The sequence below is a fragment of the Mesitornis unicolor genome, unplaced genomic scaffold (genome assembly GCF_000695765.1).
Source record: "Mesitornis unicolor isolate BGI_N332 unplaced genomic scaffold, ASM69576v1 scaffold6606, whole genome shotgun sequence".
Taxonomy (NCBI): Eukaryota; Metazoa; Chordata; class Aves; order Mesitornithiformes; family Mesitornithidae; genus Mesitornis; species Mesitornis unicolor.
The window spans coordinates 1-19609 of NW_010192892.1; the positions used below are offsets into that span (position 1 = coordinate 1).

Here is a 19609-nt window from a genome sequence, read left to right on the forward strand (position 1 = left end):
ATTTAAATATATATTATAATTTTATATCCATTTAATATTATTTTTCCCAGCCAACTCTGCTCCTTGTATAAAACCTTAAACTGTCACGGCCACAGCGGCACAACACAACTCTTAAATCTAAGTAAGTAGATTGATTAAAGTTTTGGGAAAACCAGTCCAGTATCACCAAAACTATTCAGGCTGTAGTGTTATGTTAAAAAGCATTTGGAAATAGTATCAAGCAATGGCAGACCCACCTCCTACCTCTCATTTTAACCTGCTGGCATAACCCTTTTCTAGGGCCATGGTAGGAGACAGATGAAGAAAGGGATTCTCTCTCTGAAAGGAACAGAAAAATAGCAATTAAAAAAAAAATTAAGTCCCCTTTATATACAGGAAAGCTCAAAGGATTCAAGATTTTCCCCTTTTTTCCTCGTTAAGAGAAAGGACAACCCCTCTGCTTTTGGTGGGAAAGTTTGTTTTACAACTGAAGAGCTTCAAAACAAAAATACATCACTGGAAGAATGAAATCTTCCTTAAATATGAAGAACCAATCGTGCTCTACTCTCAAGTAGTATGCTCTCAATTAAATACACTACTTTATGTATTTTTGTCAAAAAAATGTGGTTTATACTGCAAAGATCACCCTAATAATTCCTAGCTTTCTCAGCAAATAGTCTTACATGCAAGAGTTTATGTTGATATTATTAATATTAAAAAAGTCAGTGTATTACTCCCTGCTATGAAGTCAGCATTTGATCTACAAACACTGCCCTAATCCATCATTACAGGACTGCACTAAACCCTTGTTAAAACCAAGCAGAACCAAAAATGGAAAAAAAAAGAAAGTTTCTCAGAATAAACAATGTGGAGATATATTTACATGTTTATTAATATGTATTTGTTTTATATATATATATGAATATACACACACACACATTTGTTTATTCAAAGGCGAGCGTTTCCCAGTTCTTCAATGCAACGCACAACCAAAACACGCTGGGGGTATCTTTCCTCCCAATCAAACATTTACCCTTCGCCACTGGTGAAAGGCAACACGATCTCTTTACAACGCCTCGTCTTTTCCAATAAATTTTGCATGAAAACATGTTACCCAAGCACCAAGTTGCCTGCTGTCACGTTGGAAGGATGATAAATGTTTAATGAAAACAACACCGCACAGCTTGGTGTCAGACAACAGCGATCACGCGGGCCCGCTTTGATCCGCGCAGACACTTGAAAGGAGTTGTGAGTGCGCGGCGCACCACAGAACTCCATAACCTATATGCAAATCGCAGAAAATTACCATAAATGACTTCCTACCGCATCGTGTGGAAAGAGGGAAGAAAAAATAATCATAAAAATCATAAATTACAAGCTCCAGGAGTGTCCGGCTGCTGTCAAACTCCGCGACGTCCAATATTCCCAATTTACTTCCAATGACTTCTGCCCAGCGCCGAAAAGCTCATCAAGAGGTGTTTGTCACCCAGGGACATTTGTCACCCGCAGAACCTGCTGGGACATGGCCAGGACGGGAAACTCCACGGTGTTTTGGTTAAACACCACCAGAAATGGTCCCTGGACAGAGGGACCTCAGCAAATATTTCAAAACCTCACACATGGAATTAAAAGGAAAAATGAACACTGGATTTGAAAAAAAAAACAAACCCAACTCTCCAGCTTCATAATATGTCCAAGTATTTAAGAAGCTGTGAATCCATTAATTAAAAAAAAAAAAGGAACAACAGCCTTATCAAGTATCAGAAATTAAAACAGCGGTCAGGTTTGATTAATAGCACAACACATTTTTTTTTGTAACACCTGAGAAGCTGCTCTCAATTTATTCCATTAAAAATTGTCAAAAACACTTTGAAAAGTAATCCAAAACTCTGCTACTAGGAAAGCTAGGGTGAAACCCATAAATCTCGTAGCAGTTATTTAAAGCTAACAAGTTTCTGGTAGGTTTTTCTCCCCCATTCAACAATGATCAATGACACTCATGAAAATGATGTCTCAGAACGCCAGAACTTGCATGTTTTTAAGCTAACCAAGATTTCAAACATCAGAATTCAACAGCACACATACAGGTCAATGAAAACACGTATGCAAATTGTTTGAAAACAGGTGAATTAAGAAGCATAAATAAAAGATGAATGTAATGCTTTGATTAGCAAAAAAAAAATCAGTGGAAAAATATTGTAGTGGTACAATTATGTGTTTAAGTAAATCAGGGCTAGAAAACACTTCACCGAAAAGCCAGCCTCACCTCTCCCAAAAATGCTGGGGCCATTTTAACGAAGCCTGCAGGCACTTGATGACAATTTTCATGTCGCTCTGACCAAGTCCTCAAGACATGACTGAACAGAACTTAGTACTGGTATTTTTAGAGATGGGAAAAATATGTATTTCCCAGATTTAATGCCATCTTAGAAGAACACACATTAGGAACATCTACTTAGGTGAATATCTTTGAAGTACTAGAGAAAATATCTCATTGCATACACAGGACTGCAGTGCTTGTCAAATAAGTCACCTTGCAGTAGTTGAAAAAAAAAACACCTCACAAATTATAGTGCATTTTTAAAAGGTCACTAATAGTGACTAACAGTCTAGCTAATTCTACATTAGCAATTCGTATACCACACAATAAAGAACAAACCTTTAAAACCGGGCTGTTGTATTAAGCTTTGAAGCCAAAGAAAGATGGAAGGGGAAGAAGGGTCGTCCTGCTTCATCACAAGCATAAAAATTGAGTAATATTTTACTCAAAATCGCTCGGGATGTTCACTGTGACAAGAAGATCTGCTTCAAAAGAACCTGAAGTTCCCCTGATTTAAAAACCAAACACAAGACTCCCTCTCCCATCTACAAACATACGCAAGCCAACCACAGGAAAGCAAAATATCCTTAGACTTTACATGAGCCACAAGCAAATAAAACCTTTTGCTCCTTAATTAGTGCAAAAATTGCAGTTTGAGTCCCCACTTGAGAGGAACAGTCAAGTCCCAAGCGTATGATTACTTACATCAGGTATCCTGCAGTGCTGACAAGCTGAAATACCTTCCTTTATGGAAAATTAAACTATAAACTCAACCACTACGTGATAATTTAGAGTCTGTCTTCTCGCAATCTGGCTTTTGGATGATCTTTGTTATAGCTTAAAGTAGCTGTTTTCAATAAATACATTCCACATATACATGAATTCAAACTGAAAGCTACATCTGGCCCTTGATGTGTCTTGGAGTACCTGTAAGGCCCTATCCCAAATACAGAGGTCAGAGGACTGTACTTTCCTTTATGGATCCCTTGCTGTTGGAGTTTCTAGAAAGGCTCTGTAGAATAATACAGCGTTTGCTGCCAATCTAGGCACTAGATCTAGGAATTCACACACTCAGAGTCATCTACAGCAGATTCCTCTCAGTATCTCACATCCAAATGTACACTCGATGGGCAGTTTTTGGGTCCACTTAGACTTTCTTCCTCACACTTCAGAGAAAAATAAAAAGTGAGTGCTAAGTTGAAAAAGCAGCACCACCATGGTGTTGGTTGCAGCAGAACACGTCAGGAGGAAAAATAATACTGGGTTTTTTCCTTTTGAAACAGGATCCTACTTAAAACAAGAAAAAACTCACACATGTTGAGGAGGCATCACCTCTCTGTGTTTACTGTCTCTCCGATGGAGACAGCTGACAGAGGAAATAATTTTAGTGCTTCCTGGTCAGCTCCAGCATGAAGTCCTTGGGTGAGCAGAGTCGTTCCAGCCACGGCAGCAGCATCAGTCCCCGAATCTGCCAGGACACACTCGGCTGCGGAGGCGAGCTATAATAAGAGTTGTAATTCTAACCATACCCACAAAAGGACACCTGACACTGCTACAAGACAAAATTATAACATATACTCTCAAAAAATATCAAGAAAACCAACTTGCTACCTTCTGCTGACCACAGCCAACTACAAAAGGCTTTACAGTTACTGGAAAACACAAAATTCTATCTTGGTGCTTTCCTCAGAAATGAGCAATAAGACAGAGCAAACAAACCATCAGATCTCCCTGCTGCTGCTGCAGAAAGCGAATTTAAAAATGCCAGAAGTCAACAGACATACACAGGCAAGAGGTCCACTTGGTTTGTGTTGTGCCATCCTCCTTCCTGTACATCTACAAACTAAGGACAGGTGAGCTTCCTTGGCCAAGGAGATCTATTCTTGCTCATATTTTTCACCCAAAAAGAAAATGTTGAGCTTTCACCATCAGAAGGCCATGGAGCTGTTGGAGCGGGTCCAGAGGAGGCCACAAAGATGATCAGGGGCTGGAGCACCTTCCTTACAAGGACCGGCTGAGAGTAGGAGCTGTTCAGCCTGGAGAAGAGAAGGCTCCGGGGGGACCTTATTGCAGCCTTCCAGCTCCTGAAGGGGCCCTACAGGAAAGCTGGGGAGGGACATTTTACAAGGGCAGGTAGTGATAGAACGAGGGGGAATGGATTTACACTGGAAGAGGGGAGATTTAGACTGGGTATTAGGAAGAAATTCTTTGCTGCAAGGGTGGTGAGGCCCTGGCCCAGGCTGTCCAGAGAAGCTGTGGGTGCCTCTTCCCTGGAGGTGTTCAAGGCCAGGTTGGACGGCGCTTGGAGCAGCCTGGGCTGGTGGAGGTGTCCCTGCCCATGGGGGTTGGGCTGGGGGGCTTTGAGGTCCCTTCCAACCTAAACCAGTCTGTGATTCTAAAATAAATATATATGTAAATGATACAGAGGAAGGAAGCTGAGAGCCTGGGAGGCTTGAGGAAGCCTCATACAAAAACACAACTAGAAAACATCTTTCCTGGCCTCATTTTCCTGGAGCACACGCAAGGTAAAGCAAAACTGCACTGACTCTTTATTCCTACACATAGGAATTTAAGGAAAACCACAGGCTGCCAACTCCCTCTCAGTAGGGTCTGTAACAGAATATTTTGTAGACAAATAATTGTGCAGTAACTGCAAACAGCAGCTGTATCACAGAGCTCAGTCTTCTCTGTGTATCCAAATATGTTGGTTCGCAAAGCCCTTAGCAAACAATAATGTGATGCTGATCCAGTCTCCATCCTCAGAATGACAAATAACCATAACCGGAAAAAGCTGCTCAGATCCATATTCTCTGGGCAGATACACTTTGATTGCTATTTGATTAAACTGAAAAACATGCCGTCCCCCCTCAGAAAAGTTTATGAAGCACAGATTAGATCAGCACCATCCCAGGTACGGTTCATTTTGGAGTCTGATAATGATGCTCCAAGGAAGAAATCCCTGCACAAAACCCCGCCGTCGGTACCTGAGCTCAGAGGAAAATGCACTGATGTCATTGAACGTTTCCATGATCAATTTGTACTCTTTGTCCTGACTACCTTGGAAACAACCCAACCGGGGCATTTTGTGTTCCGATTTAGCATAAGCAATTTTGTGAGTTATCAAAATACAAAGGTAAATTGCTTGCCTCCAAAAAAATAAATAATTCTGGGCACTTCTGTGTTCTTCCTACAGCTCACTCATATTGATCCTCACTATAGAAGGACATGAAGTCAGGCAGTATGCTAATAGAGCATGACTATATTATATAGTGTGTGTGTGTGTGTATATATATATATATACACACACAGACACACACACACTCACTCCAACATGATTTAAGATGTGCTTCTACACAAACTCCAGAAAACCTCTCACATGCCACATGCTATGTGCTCAGTATGGATTCTTTGCCTACTTTGCTCTTTAAATCTAAAAAAATTAAATTTGGCTGGAACATCCAGGCTTCTCCTCAAGTCTTCTACAAGTATCAAAATAGATCTGAACTTCAGGTAAACAGGTAAAAAGGCATCTTATTAATGATTGATCAGACTTACTGCAAACATCTCGGGGGCTCTGTTCACATTAAACACTACTGATTCCTGAAAACATCCACAAGAAGAGACAAATATTCCACATGGTTTAGTAAAATGAGGAAAGTATCCTTAAAACGAGTGGAAGATGCCACTCTTGAAGTTCCCAGCAGTCTAAGTAATGCACTACAAACAAGAAATATTTACATAATCAGTGCTATAACAAGGAATACGTAGGCAATATTATCTGAGAGACCAAGTAACCAATATCAGCAGGCCACAGAACCAGGGAGGTAACTGTGAGACACCTCCACGACCACGGGTGGAGGATGCTACTCCAGAAATTCCCATTTTGCCTTTCAGTGGGAACCCACCAAAGGGAAACTCGTGGAGCGACACACCACACGCCTGTAAAACGCAGTGGGAATTACATAGTTGTCATTTCTGAAAATCATAAAAACAAGATCAACCATCCGAGGCATTTCAAGCAGAAATTGGGCTGACAGCAGGTTTTGAAGGGCAGGCCGGCATTCACCTGTAGCAAGTGCTCCTGCCGAAACCATACTTGGAGCCACAGATGAAGCCCAATAGGAACTTCTGACAATGTAGAAGAGGGAAAACAGTGAAAAACACCTTTTCATAGGAAATAGTCTTCATACTTTCCAATACTCATCTTTTTTTTTTTCCCCTTAAATTGTGGTTACTACATACTGGAAAAATATTTCTATTAATCAGCTGAAGAAAGCTATTTGGCACACTGGAAATCAAGGAGCTAAAATAATTGTAAATTAAATCAACATTTAGTTTGAAATGTTGTCACATTCCAGAATTTTAAAATATGAAGAATCACACAATTCAAACATTTTAAATAATTTCCACTTAGTCAATATGAAATACCACGTACGATAAAGCAAACTGACTACAAAGAAGTAAAATGAAGTGGAATCATCCCCTGTTTCTATTACAGTTATACGGTTTGTCATTTCACTTACCCATGTTTGGCGCCAAGTATCTCCTTCTCTTTTCCTTTGCCCTTCTCTTTTATTTTCTCCTTCTCTCTGCCTTTACGCCGCTCTCTTTCACGAGACCCACTATGAGTTCTCCTATGACTGGATCTTTCACTGCTTCGACTGTAAGAACGTTGACGAGGTCTTGATCGTGATCTATACAAAATCCACAGTGTTAAAATTTAGCAGTCATACATTTTTTCAGTATGTTAAGTTTGTTATATAGTCCAACTCTTTTAAACACATTTTCAGATAATTTAATACTTTTAAATAAAAATCTGCCAATTCATCAAAAGAAAAGTTAAAAAGAAAGCATTGCTTCTACTCTGAAGAAGAATGCAAAACAAATTAAAACACTCCGTAGTATTCACCCATGAATGAAGTAATCTGGTATTACCAAAGTAATCTTGAGAGCTATTGAGGAAAGAATTTCCTTCCTTTCCTTCTTGAACATTAAACCTAAGTTCTGATCAATTGAGCTTGGCAAATAATCAAAGAATTTACAGCTGCTAGTTTGCAGAAGAGGAGACTGAGGGGAGACCTCATTCATGTTTATAAATATTTAAAGGGTGAGTGTCACAAGGATGGAGCCAGGCTCTTCTCGGTGACAAACAATGATAGGACAAGGGGTAACGGACACAAACTGGAACACAGGAGGTTCCACTGAAATTGGAGAAGAAACTTCTTCTCAGTGAGGGTGACAGAGCACTGGACCAGGCTGCCCAGAGAGGTTGTGGAGTCTCCTTCTCTGGAGACATTCAAAACCCGCCTGGACGCCTTCCTGTGCAACCTCATCTGGATGTTCCTGCTCCGGCAGGGGGATTGGACTGGATGAGCTTTTGAGGTCCCTTCCAATCCCTAACGGTCTGGGATTCTGTGAAATGCACGTATTTACACGTTAAACACCTGATGTACATCACTACTGATAACAACATGGCAATAAAAATAAGAAAAAATGAGAAGTGACGTGTCCAAACCCCTACCTTTGGCCTGCAGAGCTGACACTTGCACACAGCTCCTTAACACCCAACTCACATTTGAAACACGCTTTGCAGAAAATCCATACATAGGCCAACCCTCCGGGCTCAGTAATGCCCGAAAAATGCACGCAAGCGCGAGGGGTGCGCACACCTCTGGTTCTTGTTCCTACATCGCTATAGGACACTCTGCTCTCCACCGTGGTATCCATTCCTCTCCAATAAACGTATGTTGTTACTGATACACTTGAACGAAAATAGATCAAGAGGTACTCCAATATGACTGTTTCAATACACAGCCAAAAAAACCTTTTCATGATTCCCAAATTTCCTTTAGATGATTTTCTAAGTTTTTATTTAAAATTTCTCATGGATCAATACATCTTTCCTACGGTGCCTGAGTAGTACACAGCTACGCACAACGCACAACACGTATTTAAGAAAACAGCAGCTCCAGTTTGCATTAGTTTCTACTTCAACGTACATCTTCATGAACGTTCCCATGGCAGCTCATTGAAAACTTTCATTAAGTAATGAGGGGGTTGGGGAGAAGGGCATTTTTGGAAAAACAGAATACAAAATTCATTTAGCACCTCTTGGAGTGCAAAGCTCCAAAGGCCTTTAAAAGTAAAATCACATAGGCGAGATCACTCAATTTAAAAGGCAACAACTGTTCAATAAAACTCAACAATGGAATAAGCAAAAGAAAATACGACATCCAGATGAAGCTATAAATTACGTATTTCGGAAGAATGTTGTGGGGTCTGGGATTTGTCCTGTGTACTGGGGTGACCAGACCTGGTCTTGCCACGGAGCCTTTCAGAGGTCAGAACCTCGGCTTCATGGCTCCTTCAGCACACGGCATCACTTCCAACACAATATATGTCCTATTAGCACCAAGAAAATAGCTCAAATTACCACTTAAGCGGCACATTATGAACTGCAGAGCATTTTCTGTCTCAAAATTGATTTTTATTATGTTACAAATTAAAAAGCATCCACCCATTCGTCAGTCCTCAGGCAGAGGAAGTTTTGACCCAAAGGAGTATTCTGGCTATCAGATCTGTTTTTCAGCTGGCACAAGGACATTGGTTTTACAAGCATCACGATGCGGCAGGCACAGATTTACCAAGCGCTGCCCTGCGGACATTCACTGTTCAAAGGTAACCATGATTTCTGAGAACCCTGCAGGTAAGATACAGATTCAGAAGCAGTGACAAAAACCCAAACCAAGCAAATAAAAGCACCCTACAGCAGAAGTCACCTTCATTTGATGCAAGGCCTCTCCTTACTTAGGGTGTAGTCCTTCAAACAGAAATAACTGAGGAATTTATAATACTTATTGCTAGAAAACTTATTTTCTCAGCTCAAATTTGAACTTGTTTTTGCATCTACCTTTCGCAGGTGCAAATAACAGCAAATTCTGTTCAGATTACCTGGGTCCTCAAATCCTAAACTTCTGTTTGTTCGCAGGCTCAAGTAGAACAAATAAATGGCAGGTATTTTTATACACACACACACACACACACACACACACAGAAAAGCTGCTTTTAAAAACCAGAAGTAGACTTGTTGCATCAAATTTGTAATAATATCACAGCATTGAGAAACTGATAAACATTTTCTTTACAGAAGCTGCCAGTGGTCTTTCACATGCAAACTTCTGCACCCATCAGATTCATTAGCGTAGAGTGATCAGTAATCATTGTTCATCCTTTGGGGTTTACAACTATAAAAAATTCTATATCTATATGAAAAATAGCTGCTACAGCTTGTGTGCCCTGCCCCAGCCACACAGGTGAGGCAGGCAGACAACTACCAAGGGGTATTACAGTGAAGATCTTAACAAAAATGAGTTGTGCTCCACAGAAGCCATCTCTGCAGGACACTGGAGTTCAGTCGAGCCTTCAATTACCAGCGCAGTGGAGCCAGGCTGAGGATTGGCACAGAGCACAGATGCAGACGATCCAGAATTGGCTTCATGCAGAGCCAGCTTCACTTTGGGCAGACTTGTTAGCTCGGATAACAAGTTCACACATGGCAAAGGGTCTTCAGGGCAGTGGAGGTGTGAAGTCCTCCATGGGCTGCAGACCCCCAGCCTGCCCCATGCTGACTGCAATGCCCAATTTTAGGGATCTACAGAGGGAACAGGGCAGAAACAAGGTGCAGCGTGGACGCAACGTATGCCACTGCACCTGAATCAATCCCATCCATCTGTTGATGTACGCAGGGTTTACTCACTCAGTAGAGGACAGAGCAGCCAATGAAAGAGAGCTGTGGGAAGTGGACCAGCACATCCTGACCCAACCTACAGATGCAGCACCAGGTAAAGAGCAGCCACGCTGAGCTGCAATGGATCCGTACATAGACACAGCTTGATCTCCTCCAAAGATGAGTTTTCCTGGGTCTTCTTCCATCAGTGTGCAAAGTTCTTAGCAAATATTTAATTTTTCACTATTTTCCCTTAATGCTGCGCAGCTACAGCCCTCTCAAATAAAACTAATTCTGTCTAAGTTCATTATATTTCTGTTGATTACAAGCAGTATTTATAAAGCACAGATAAAGCAACACAACTACAGAAATACAGAAAGGTGGACTAACCCCAGCCATAAGTAGTTGTGAAGTAAAATAGGAAAACTGAGGCAAAGAAAAAAGGAACAGTCTAATATTAATGGTCCCTTTAATTCCTGAATGCTAGTGAAACTTCACTTCTCTTAATCATTTTTAATCTGGGTAACTACTGTGTTTCCAATCAGCAATTGGTATTTTTGAAAAAGCTTATCTTGTATTAATCTTTCTCCTTCACAATCTATCCAAAGTCATAGCAACAGAGGACTAGAAGAAAAACCATGAGCAAGTCCACAACAAGTAGCTTTCTTAACAAATTGAAGCTGAATCTCAACTCCTGTTTAAGTCTTCTGCAAGTCTGAAAAAATCATAGGGACTTGTCACACAAGAAGCATGAAAATTTTAAAATATATTTGCTTAACTATGTAAGTCACAGTTTAATACATTATGAGTTAAGATGCACTGTGCGGTTTTACCACATTTTGGTGGAACAAAGGAAGCCCAGTGACTGAATACTTCACAGATACAGGATGGCAAAACCAACAAACTTGGCAGTATAATTCTCTAGAACAATTTCACTTTACAGGATAAAACAAGTCCTGCCACCAAAACCTCTGAAACTGAACTGGCATTAAGAGGAAGCCAGCAATAAACCCTACAAGGACTGCTGGTAACACCACAGTCTTCTACATCTCTGCTCCTGTGTGCGCTCGTCAGGGAGCTCTCGGTTTCTATGAAGAGCCAGGGAAAGTTATGGTTAGCAAGGACTGAAGCAAAAGCCACAATCACAGTGCACAGGGACAAGTGGGTGCTGCAAAACACTTTGGAAAATAACAAGTCAATGGCTTTTGCCTACAAACAGGTTGTCCCTGCATTCATCAAAAAATGAGCTACAGCTTTTTTCTCCCTAAAGTGAAAAGCTTAAGGAAGGGATGACCAAAAGAATACACAAAGAAGAGACTCTCTTTATCTTTTCCTTTTTTTAAAAAGGCAGAAGATGTAGTCTTAAGGGGAAATGGGGGGGAAAAGTCACACATTCACAGCAGAAGAAAACTGAAATTATTGGTTCAGTAAAATTAAGAAAACTTAAATAAATTTGGCTAAAGAGACTCCCTCAGACATATAACTGTTCTAAGACCTCAATATCTAAAACTCGCCCCATTTCCTCCAGCTCTGAGGGAAGCTCCAGTCTGCCCTACATCCCAGGCGAATTAAACCTGTCTGTTAATACAGCCCAAGGCGAATTGTGCACCACCACACACAAGCTTTGACGAACCAGGGGCCAAGAGGACTCTCTGATGACGAAGCCCCGATTCCCCATTTAGCTTGGTCTCATTCTTGATTCTAGGACGCTGTGTGGGGTTGCGTTGATGTTGGACTTGATGACCTTCGAGGTCTTCTCCAACCTCAATAATTCTGCGGTTCTAAGGAAAATGAGGCTCCCTATTACCTAAAATACATTCATTATTTCATAACATAATAGCCTCAAACTAGGACTTCATTCTACAGTGTGGTACCATCTAGCTAACATAGTTGTCTTTCTTCTTTGCCTATAAGCCTCAAGTCCTAAAATACTTGTTTTGAGAATACTTCATGCAAACTTCTTACGTAGTGTCTATATTAAATCTGAAATGTGCAATAGGGCCCTTGACAGTGGAAGATAATTTCAGAAAGTGAAAATTAAAGTATAATTAATTTCCTACGAGTGTAAAACAAGCTGTGGTACATTTCTATTTGTAGCATGAACCAGTTCACCTGTATGTTACTATGAATTACTATTAAAATGCCTTGTGATATATGCAGAACAGGAAATAAAGACACAACTTTACGAAACGAAGCTACAAGAAGTCATCTGTGCCAAGAATCCATCAGTAAACAAGAACAAAAGTCCGCAGATCAAGCAGAGAAGAAAGATTTTCTATTTTATGACTGTTGAAAAAGAAACCCAATTCCGATTACTCACATTAAAGCAAGTCCCAGAGCGTTCAGATCATCGAACTACTGGAGGAAAAATACAAAATCAAGCTGGAGAGTAGACCGCCACACGCACCCCCCTTCCCCCAACCCCAGCACACAAACACCCACCCACCATGCCAAAGGTGAAGTCATTTTGTCAAGTTCAAAGATCTTCAAAGCGCTCTTAGATCCAGATAAGCCCATATGGTACCAAAATTCTGTGAAAAGCCATTACTTTCCAATCTGCTTTTCATGTCTAAGTTACAGAACACACAGATGCTTGGCATCACTCAGTCTCCCGAAATTCTCACACCAGATAATCAAGGCTCACCAATAACTTTCCTATCTAAAATCCTACGAAATGTCTTTATTCCATCAACACTTAGTCCACTTGTAAAAATCGAAAGTATCCATAAAAGCCCATTCAGTTACTGCACAATAAGTGTTAATTTGCTAATTTCTTCACAGGTAATCAATTAAAATGTAAAATATTGGATAAAATTAGTTGCACTAAATTTAACAGCTGCTCCATAAGCATAATTAGTTTCACAAGGGCCATATGTATTCCAAACAGAGACAGAGTTGAAACAAATAAGCAGATTTTAAAACAAGTTTGAGGAAATCTGCGTTTAATTAGCAGGTGGGCACTACAACTGCATAATGTTTTTATACATTTATATTTATGAAGTGACAGAAGATCTAAAGGCTTTTTAAAATGGCGTTTATTGTTTGAATGGGACCTGTTTTGCTGCATGCTAAAGTGATTTAAATCCTTATAGCTCTGCTTTGAAAATATCATAAATGGTGAAAGAAAACATGTGGAAAACTGTAAAACTAGAAAGAATTTGCGACAAAAAGCAGATACGCATACCATAACCAAAAGGAAACTACACTTAATTAAATGTACACTACATCTGGAATATCAGCCTAATAAAACGTGAAACTATTAATTTTCATTGTTCTAAAGGAAATGAGGTCAGTGTCGTTTAGTATTTCCCCAATTATATTGCACTAAAGCACTGAACTCTATCTTACGGGTACAATCTAATCTTTTCAAAACACTACAATTTGAAAACAGTCCCAGAGACGGACTTTTTTAAAAGGAAAGAGGAATTAAAACGCTAATATAGGACAGCTCAAAGAGAGGAAAACGAAGCTCTTTCAGTGAAGGCAAGTTTTCAAAAAAATAAGCAACTTTATCGGCAAAAGGCAATCACCTCTCAAACGAAAGATTCTGAGATGCCAAGTTCTTCCCCAGCGTTCTCCTAAGTTTGTCAGCTAATACAACTCGTATTAAATCATTATTAGTTCAACAGCCACAAACAAAAGCCAACAGATTCATGCCTCTCTAGTAGTTTAGCAATAAATCACAGATCTGGGAAAGAACACCGAAACGCAACTGCACTGCATCAAGCTTGGATACTCATATTGGTAATAAAGACTTAGTGCAAACGCACAACTAATTGCAGCAAAATGACATGTTCTCTTTCAAAGCGTATTAAGAGAAAGTTTCTTGTTTAACTCAACTTCACTCGCAAGAAAAAGAAATCATGGTACAAGTTCTTGGGGAAGGTAAAATAATTTCAAGCATCAACTGCAGTTGCTCAGTGCAGAAATCACTAACACTATACTTGCTTTTAACCCAAATACTGCTACCTCTGTAAAACATTTCAGGTCACTATTAGTTTGTAACTTTAAAATACATGTGTCTGAGGAGTTAAATACAGATAATATGTATGATAATATGGTTTGTTTATTTACTGTTATATATAAGGTGAGTGAAAATGAAGCTAGGCAGAAGCAGAGAGTCAGCTCTCAGCTCTGAAATGAGACCGGTGCTAAGAGGAAAAAGAAGTTGTTTCAAGCCAGCAGTTTAGAAAGTTGGTAAGTGACAACAGAGGAGTATTAAAGACAGTAACGATATCATCACAGTGCCAGAGAAATGCAAGATGAAACAGAAACAGTAACCAGGACAATCAAGAACATGGTTTGCAGAACTGAGACAGCGGATTCACCAGACACAGGCATCAACTTAGTTCAGTAATGAACAATCCTCTGCCTGTTAATTAGATAACCAAAGATCTGAGGGAACAATACGCAATACTCCAACAAGCTGTAATTAAAAAATTAGTTACTGAAAACTTGGTGTGACCAGTGCATAAATGCAGTCAGACAGAAGAACAGATAGAGAAGACACCACTTTTAGTCTCGGTTACTCCCAAGCAGTCACTTTGTTACAAATCCAGCTCTGCAGCCTCCAACCTCTGGTCTGCCTCTTCTCACTTCCAAACAAGATTCAAGTCCCTTCTTTGCCACGGCGCCTTGACCATCGTACAAAGAGTCTGCCTGAGCGGCTTGGAAGATGCTGGGTGCAGTGCTCACAGCGATGGCCTATGTCCAGTTCTGTACACCTACACCACCACAAAGGTGTTGGAAAACCTCCAGGAGACCAGCGACAAGGTGAGAAGAATTTACTCCAGAAATACATGAGGCTTACTGAAATTGAGCTTTTCTGTCAGCAGTCCTTCACCGAGACTCACTTCTCGTGGAGTTCAGACAGAACTTCTTGCCTAAGGAATGAGTGATGGAAGAGGAAGCCAACTACAACCCTACCAGCTGTAGGAGCACTCAACAAAAGCCTTCACAGAAAACTAAAACCAGACAACAGACTTGACTAAATACTGTCTGAAAACTGGAAATATAAACCAGAGATTAAACAGCTGCTATTCAAGCATGGAGATGAACCACTGATAATGCCTAACAAAGTCAGTGACACCAACCCGCACGTAACCATAACTTGCCTCCCTCAACAAATGGCTCGCTTGAGGAGCATTTCCTTGCACGCAGAGGTGTGATCTGCTGGAGATGGCCAGATGCACGTTACAGATACGTATGGAAGGGCATAAACTAACTGCTGTGTTACTGCATACACATTATTTCTGCATTTGGCACAGAAAATCATATATGCCACTTTTCAACAGGCTTTTTTAGGCAGAGGCAGGATTGTGGGAGCAGCTGCAGCCAACAGAAGCGTAATGCAGTGCGCTGGCTGGGATTTGGGGAGGGTGAACAGCTCCCATCCATCTACTGGAACTGTGAACTACTCCAGTGAGGGCAGGAGGGGATTTTGTTCCCGCTTTACTCCTTTAGCTTACACCACGGTCACCAATTGGCCCAGATACAACTGGTCCAAAGGAGCCAAGGATCTTAGGCCTCATCTTCACTGGGGGTAACACTGCATCATTCATGTCCCTTCTAACTCCGTGGGAAGGCTCTGAGCTGCCTCTCTTTGCTAAATTTCACCTCAAATTAAGACCATCAGTTTAAGAACACATCTGTTTTTACATGAAGTGAATTTCTCTCACATTTTTATTTTCTTAGAGACAGGCCTCAAAACAGGCCTTTTTTCTAACCTTACATTCACGTCATCTTAGCATGACCGAAAAGAAAAAGCTAGAATTTAATTATAATAACATTTGGATAATAAAATAATGAAGAAACAGGAGCTAGTAGACTGTCCTGGCTGCTAAATACCCTCAGAAAAAAGCCAGCCCTCCAATTCCCCACCCTTTCTCATTCAAAGCAGCTCTGGAGGTTTTAGACTTCAAGTGCATAAAAACACGTGCAACTACACACACGTATTCCATACCCAGCTGCATGTATACCACATAAAAACCTCCATGTGAAACCAAAGTTAAGCTTGGTAAGAGAAGTAATTATTATTCCAGTAATCTAACGAACGCATAAGGTAACATTCTATTAAAAAGTAAATGCATCAGGCTTTGTAATTAATTCATACATACACATGCAGTTACTCCATTCTCGATACAGCTGGAATCTATTTTAGAAAACAAGGGTCCAGCTTACTCTCAGGACTCAATAAATACACCAAATTATTCGTTTCTACATCATGCAGGCATTAGTGACTCCACATATGCTATGACAGGAAGATCTGCGTGTATCACACAGCAACGAAAAAAGGTCAAATTCATTTTCCAGATGGAATCACTATCCAGGTAATTATTTGTTGTAAATTTGACAACACCTCCAATATTACGTTAAAATGTTAAGGGACATAAATGAGAGATTTAAAGGTTGAATTTTTCACTTCCCTGGTGCCTCTGAGAAGTTCAAATTAGTTACAGGTAAGCGCTGTTCTTCTGTGTCTCTTTGACAAGACCACTGGTTTACTTTTTGTGAATGAAGAACATCTAAGATTGAGGTTCGAGCTTAAAGACACTATAGTATTTCTGCATACTTATATCCACCAAGAGATATTAGACAGCTGAATGAAATTACCTAAACAGATGCTTGAAATCAACTCACACCATGACACACTAAATGTTCTCATAAACTGAAAAAAAAAAAGAAAAGAAAAAGGAAAAAAAAAACCAACCAAAAAACCCAGCCCAGAGCATTACAGCACCATCGTTGTCAACACGAGGCACTCAAACCAGTAAGTACCAGCATGGATCCAAAACGGAACCAACCGGAAAAAAACCACTCAGCATTTCTCATTCTTCACTGCAGCACCATTCACAAGGCAAGAAAACCTCCTTAAAGACAAGGTTAAAGCACACGCTTGTCCTCAGAAACAAATACCTACTTTAAAAGAAGGGATCTGTTGAGACTGACTGGATCCAGGTGATGAACAGAGGGCTCAAATGATGCTTTGGAAACACTGGGATGAAGAGTTGTGTCTACTCTGACTTGACTGGTAACAAATTAAACCATTACTCTGCGCTTACAGTTAAGAAAAATGGAAACTTTTTTCTTTAATTCAGTGATAATCAGCCATTTTAGGTTTAAATTTTATGAGATGTAAAAAGTCATTCCACCTATACTTTATGCTACAATAGGTTCATGAAGCAAATAGAAAGACTTTTAGAATATCATCTTGTTTTCTTAATTAAACACATTTAATGAAAATAGCCATAACCTGACTATAGGATCAAGTCTCTGAAAATTAAGCCATCAAATGGCTTTAGAAACTCCTGGAGTGCACATACAAAAAACCCCACCAAAAACGCCTCATGCCACGCTGTCAAAATCTTCTGAAGACACAACGTAAACAGGTCGTGTATTTTATTAATATTTTCCAATACACATCCGATAAATGCAAAGATAATTTTCTCATTTACATGCAAGTTAGATGCATCTTACTTCAATATTTTGTATTTTACAAACACAAAGTAGATAGAGGAAAGCAAGGTCTTTTTATTAATACTCTCCTAGATGAATACCAAACAGCTTATTTGCTGGAGACTGATGAAGACCAGATAGCTGACAGGCTTATGGGCCACAAAATCTACTTTACTGGAAGTTACCACCTATAACCCTGTGGTGTCTTTCCCAAACTCAACTCTAACGACTAATTAAAAACACCAAGGAAGCGGAGGATGAAACTCTGAAAATTTTACTTAGTATTCTGATAAAAAATAAAAATAAAAAGGTGCTTCCAGGATGGAACCTGCAACTAGTACTAAAATATTGTAAAAATAAAACATACCAAAAAGAACAACAACAAAATCTGGATTGTATTTTTAAAAAAATGTATAAAGCAACAAAACTACTTGATTATTATCCTTCCAAATGTATGACGACTGCTCTGATCAATGTATGATCCTGAGCACAAACTAATCAATACCAGTCCCAATTTAAATGGGTAATGAAGATCAATTATAACGGGATTTCTGCATACCTATGCCTTTATTTTAAAAAAGAGAGTCTCAGTTTTACCATGGACTTTTCTTCTAAGCTTTGCTTTTTGTTTCAAACCTAAAATAACAAAACCACAGCAAACACGTGAAATAATTACAGACCAGCACTGTGCGGCCTTCCTGAATCTGCACGAGGCCGCAACAGCAGCTACTATGTACTGCACTCATCTCCATTTTGAAACCTGAAGGCAAGAATTAAAACATTAACTGTATTATTTCCATCACTGAGAATATTATGAAAATTATGCCATTAAGCCAACTCCAAAACCAAAACACTACCTATGGCGTCGCTCAAAACCTGCAACAGTTCTCCTCCCAACAGCTACATCGTGACTCCTAGACCATGAACACCATTATGGGGAAGATGGAGGGAACTGGAGCATAATGAGATTTAAGAACTGAAAGGTAGTAAAATATATTAAGCTAACAATGTACGAAGCAAGGACAACTTGCCTGCCACCCCTCTGCCACCCTCAAACGCCTCTCCATTAGCCACTGATGTCCCCATGCCTACACCACCACTGCTGGCTGCCTGCGGTTCTCGGTGCTGGCAAACCATTGTTCTATTGCTGGGTATTTTCCATGTCCCTCCAACCTCATTTTTCCCTCACGCCTAGTTTTTCTTGCTATTAATCAAACTGCCAACTCTTTGGGAGTGAAATTCTATTTTGAATACTCAGCGATGCTGCAGACAGCACACGAAGAGCTTGATCCCTGACTGGCACCTTCGTATTTTAAGTAAAATAAGTGTATGGTGACTAACCACAGGCAATCAAGACTGATTACCACTCCTCAGATGAGATGTTATCATCTCTAACAATCTATTGTACTTCACAGCTGCAACACACTAGAAACTCGATAAATCTGGTTACCAAGCTCCAGGTTCGTAAGATGCACCAACCTCGTGATCGTATCAGCTTACTCTAAGATATGTTCTGAAATAAGGTCAAGACTTCGTTGTATTATTCAGATAATTCGATCTTTTTAATTTAGCTGAAGCACGGGAATACTCCATAATTCAGATACTTTACTGCAGTCTTCAGGAAAGCTTTCATCAGAATACTCGAGATCTTACTTTATCCTGTTGATCCACAACATTCAGACTTCCAACGCTCCTTTCAGACCAGGGGTGAGTTACACATCCTAACAACAAACTACTGCCATTTGGCCATTTTCAACTCATTTTGAGAGGGGGGAAAAAGCAAACAAACTAAGAGTTATTTAACAACCCCTAATTCAAACCTTAAGACAACCAAAATGACATTGATTCCTTGACAGCAAGGCCATCCCTGACTGGACAGCTCGGCTTTAGGAGGTCTCCAGCCAAGACGAAGGGAGATGAGCTCTGAGTAACGCAGGACGCAGCCTGACAGAGCCCCTTTCAGAAGTCAGAGCTGAAGAAGGGACACGGCATTTGCCTACACTAATCCCATTACTCTAACCTGTGAAAGGGGCATGACTAATGTGCTCAGTGTGTGAAATGTACTTTATTAATTTACTGTTTAATTGAAAAATAGGAAATTTTCTCTTCTCTGGTTCAGCAGAAGCGCC

The 19609-nt window shown here is 40.1% G+C and overlaps 1 long non-coding RNA gene across 1 annotated transcript in view; it reads right to left on the reverse strand.

Moving 5' to 3' along the window:
* Positions 1 to 6820: 6820 nt before the first annotated feature.
* LOC104542825 overlaps positions 6821 to 19609 on the reverse strand; it is a 27655-nt gene continuing 14866 nt past the window's right edge. The window contains exon 3 of the long non-coding RNA XR_728154.1: positions 6821 to 6993. This is a non-coding gene — a long non-coding RNA (uncharacterized LOC104542825). The remainder of the gene's footprint in view (positions 6994 to 19609) is intronic.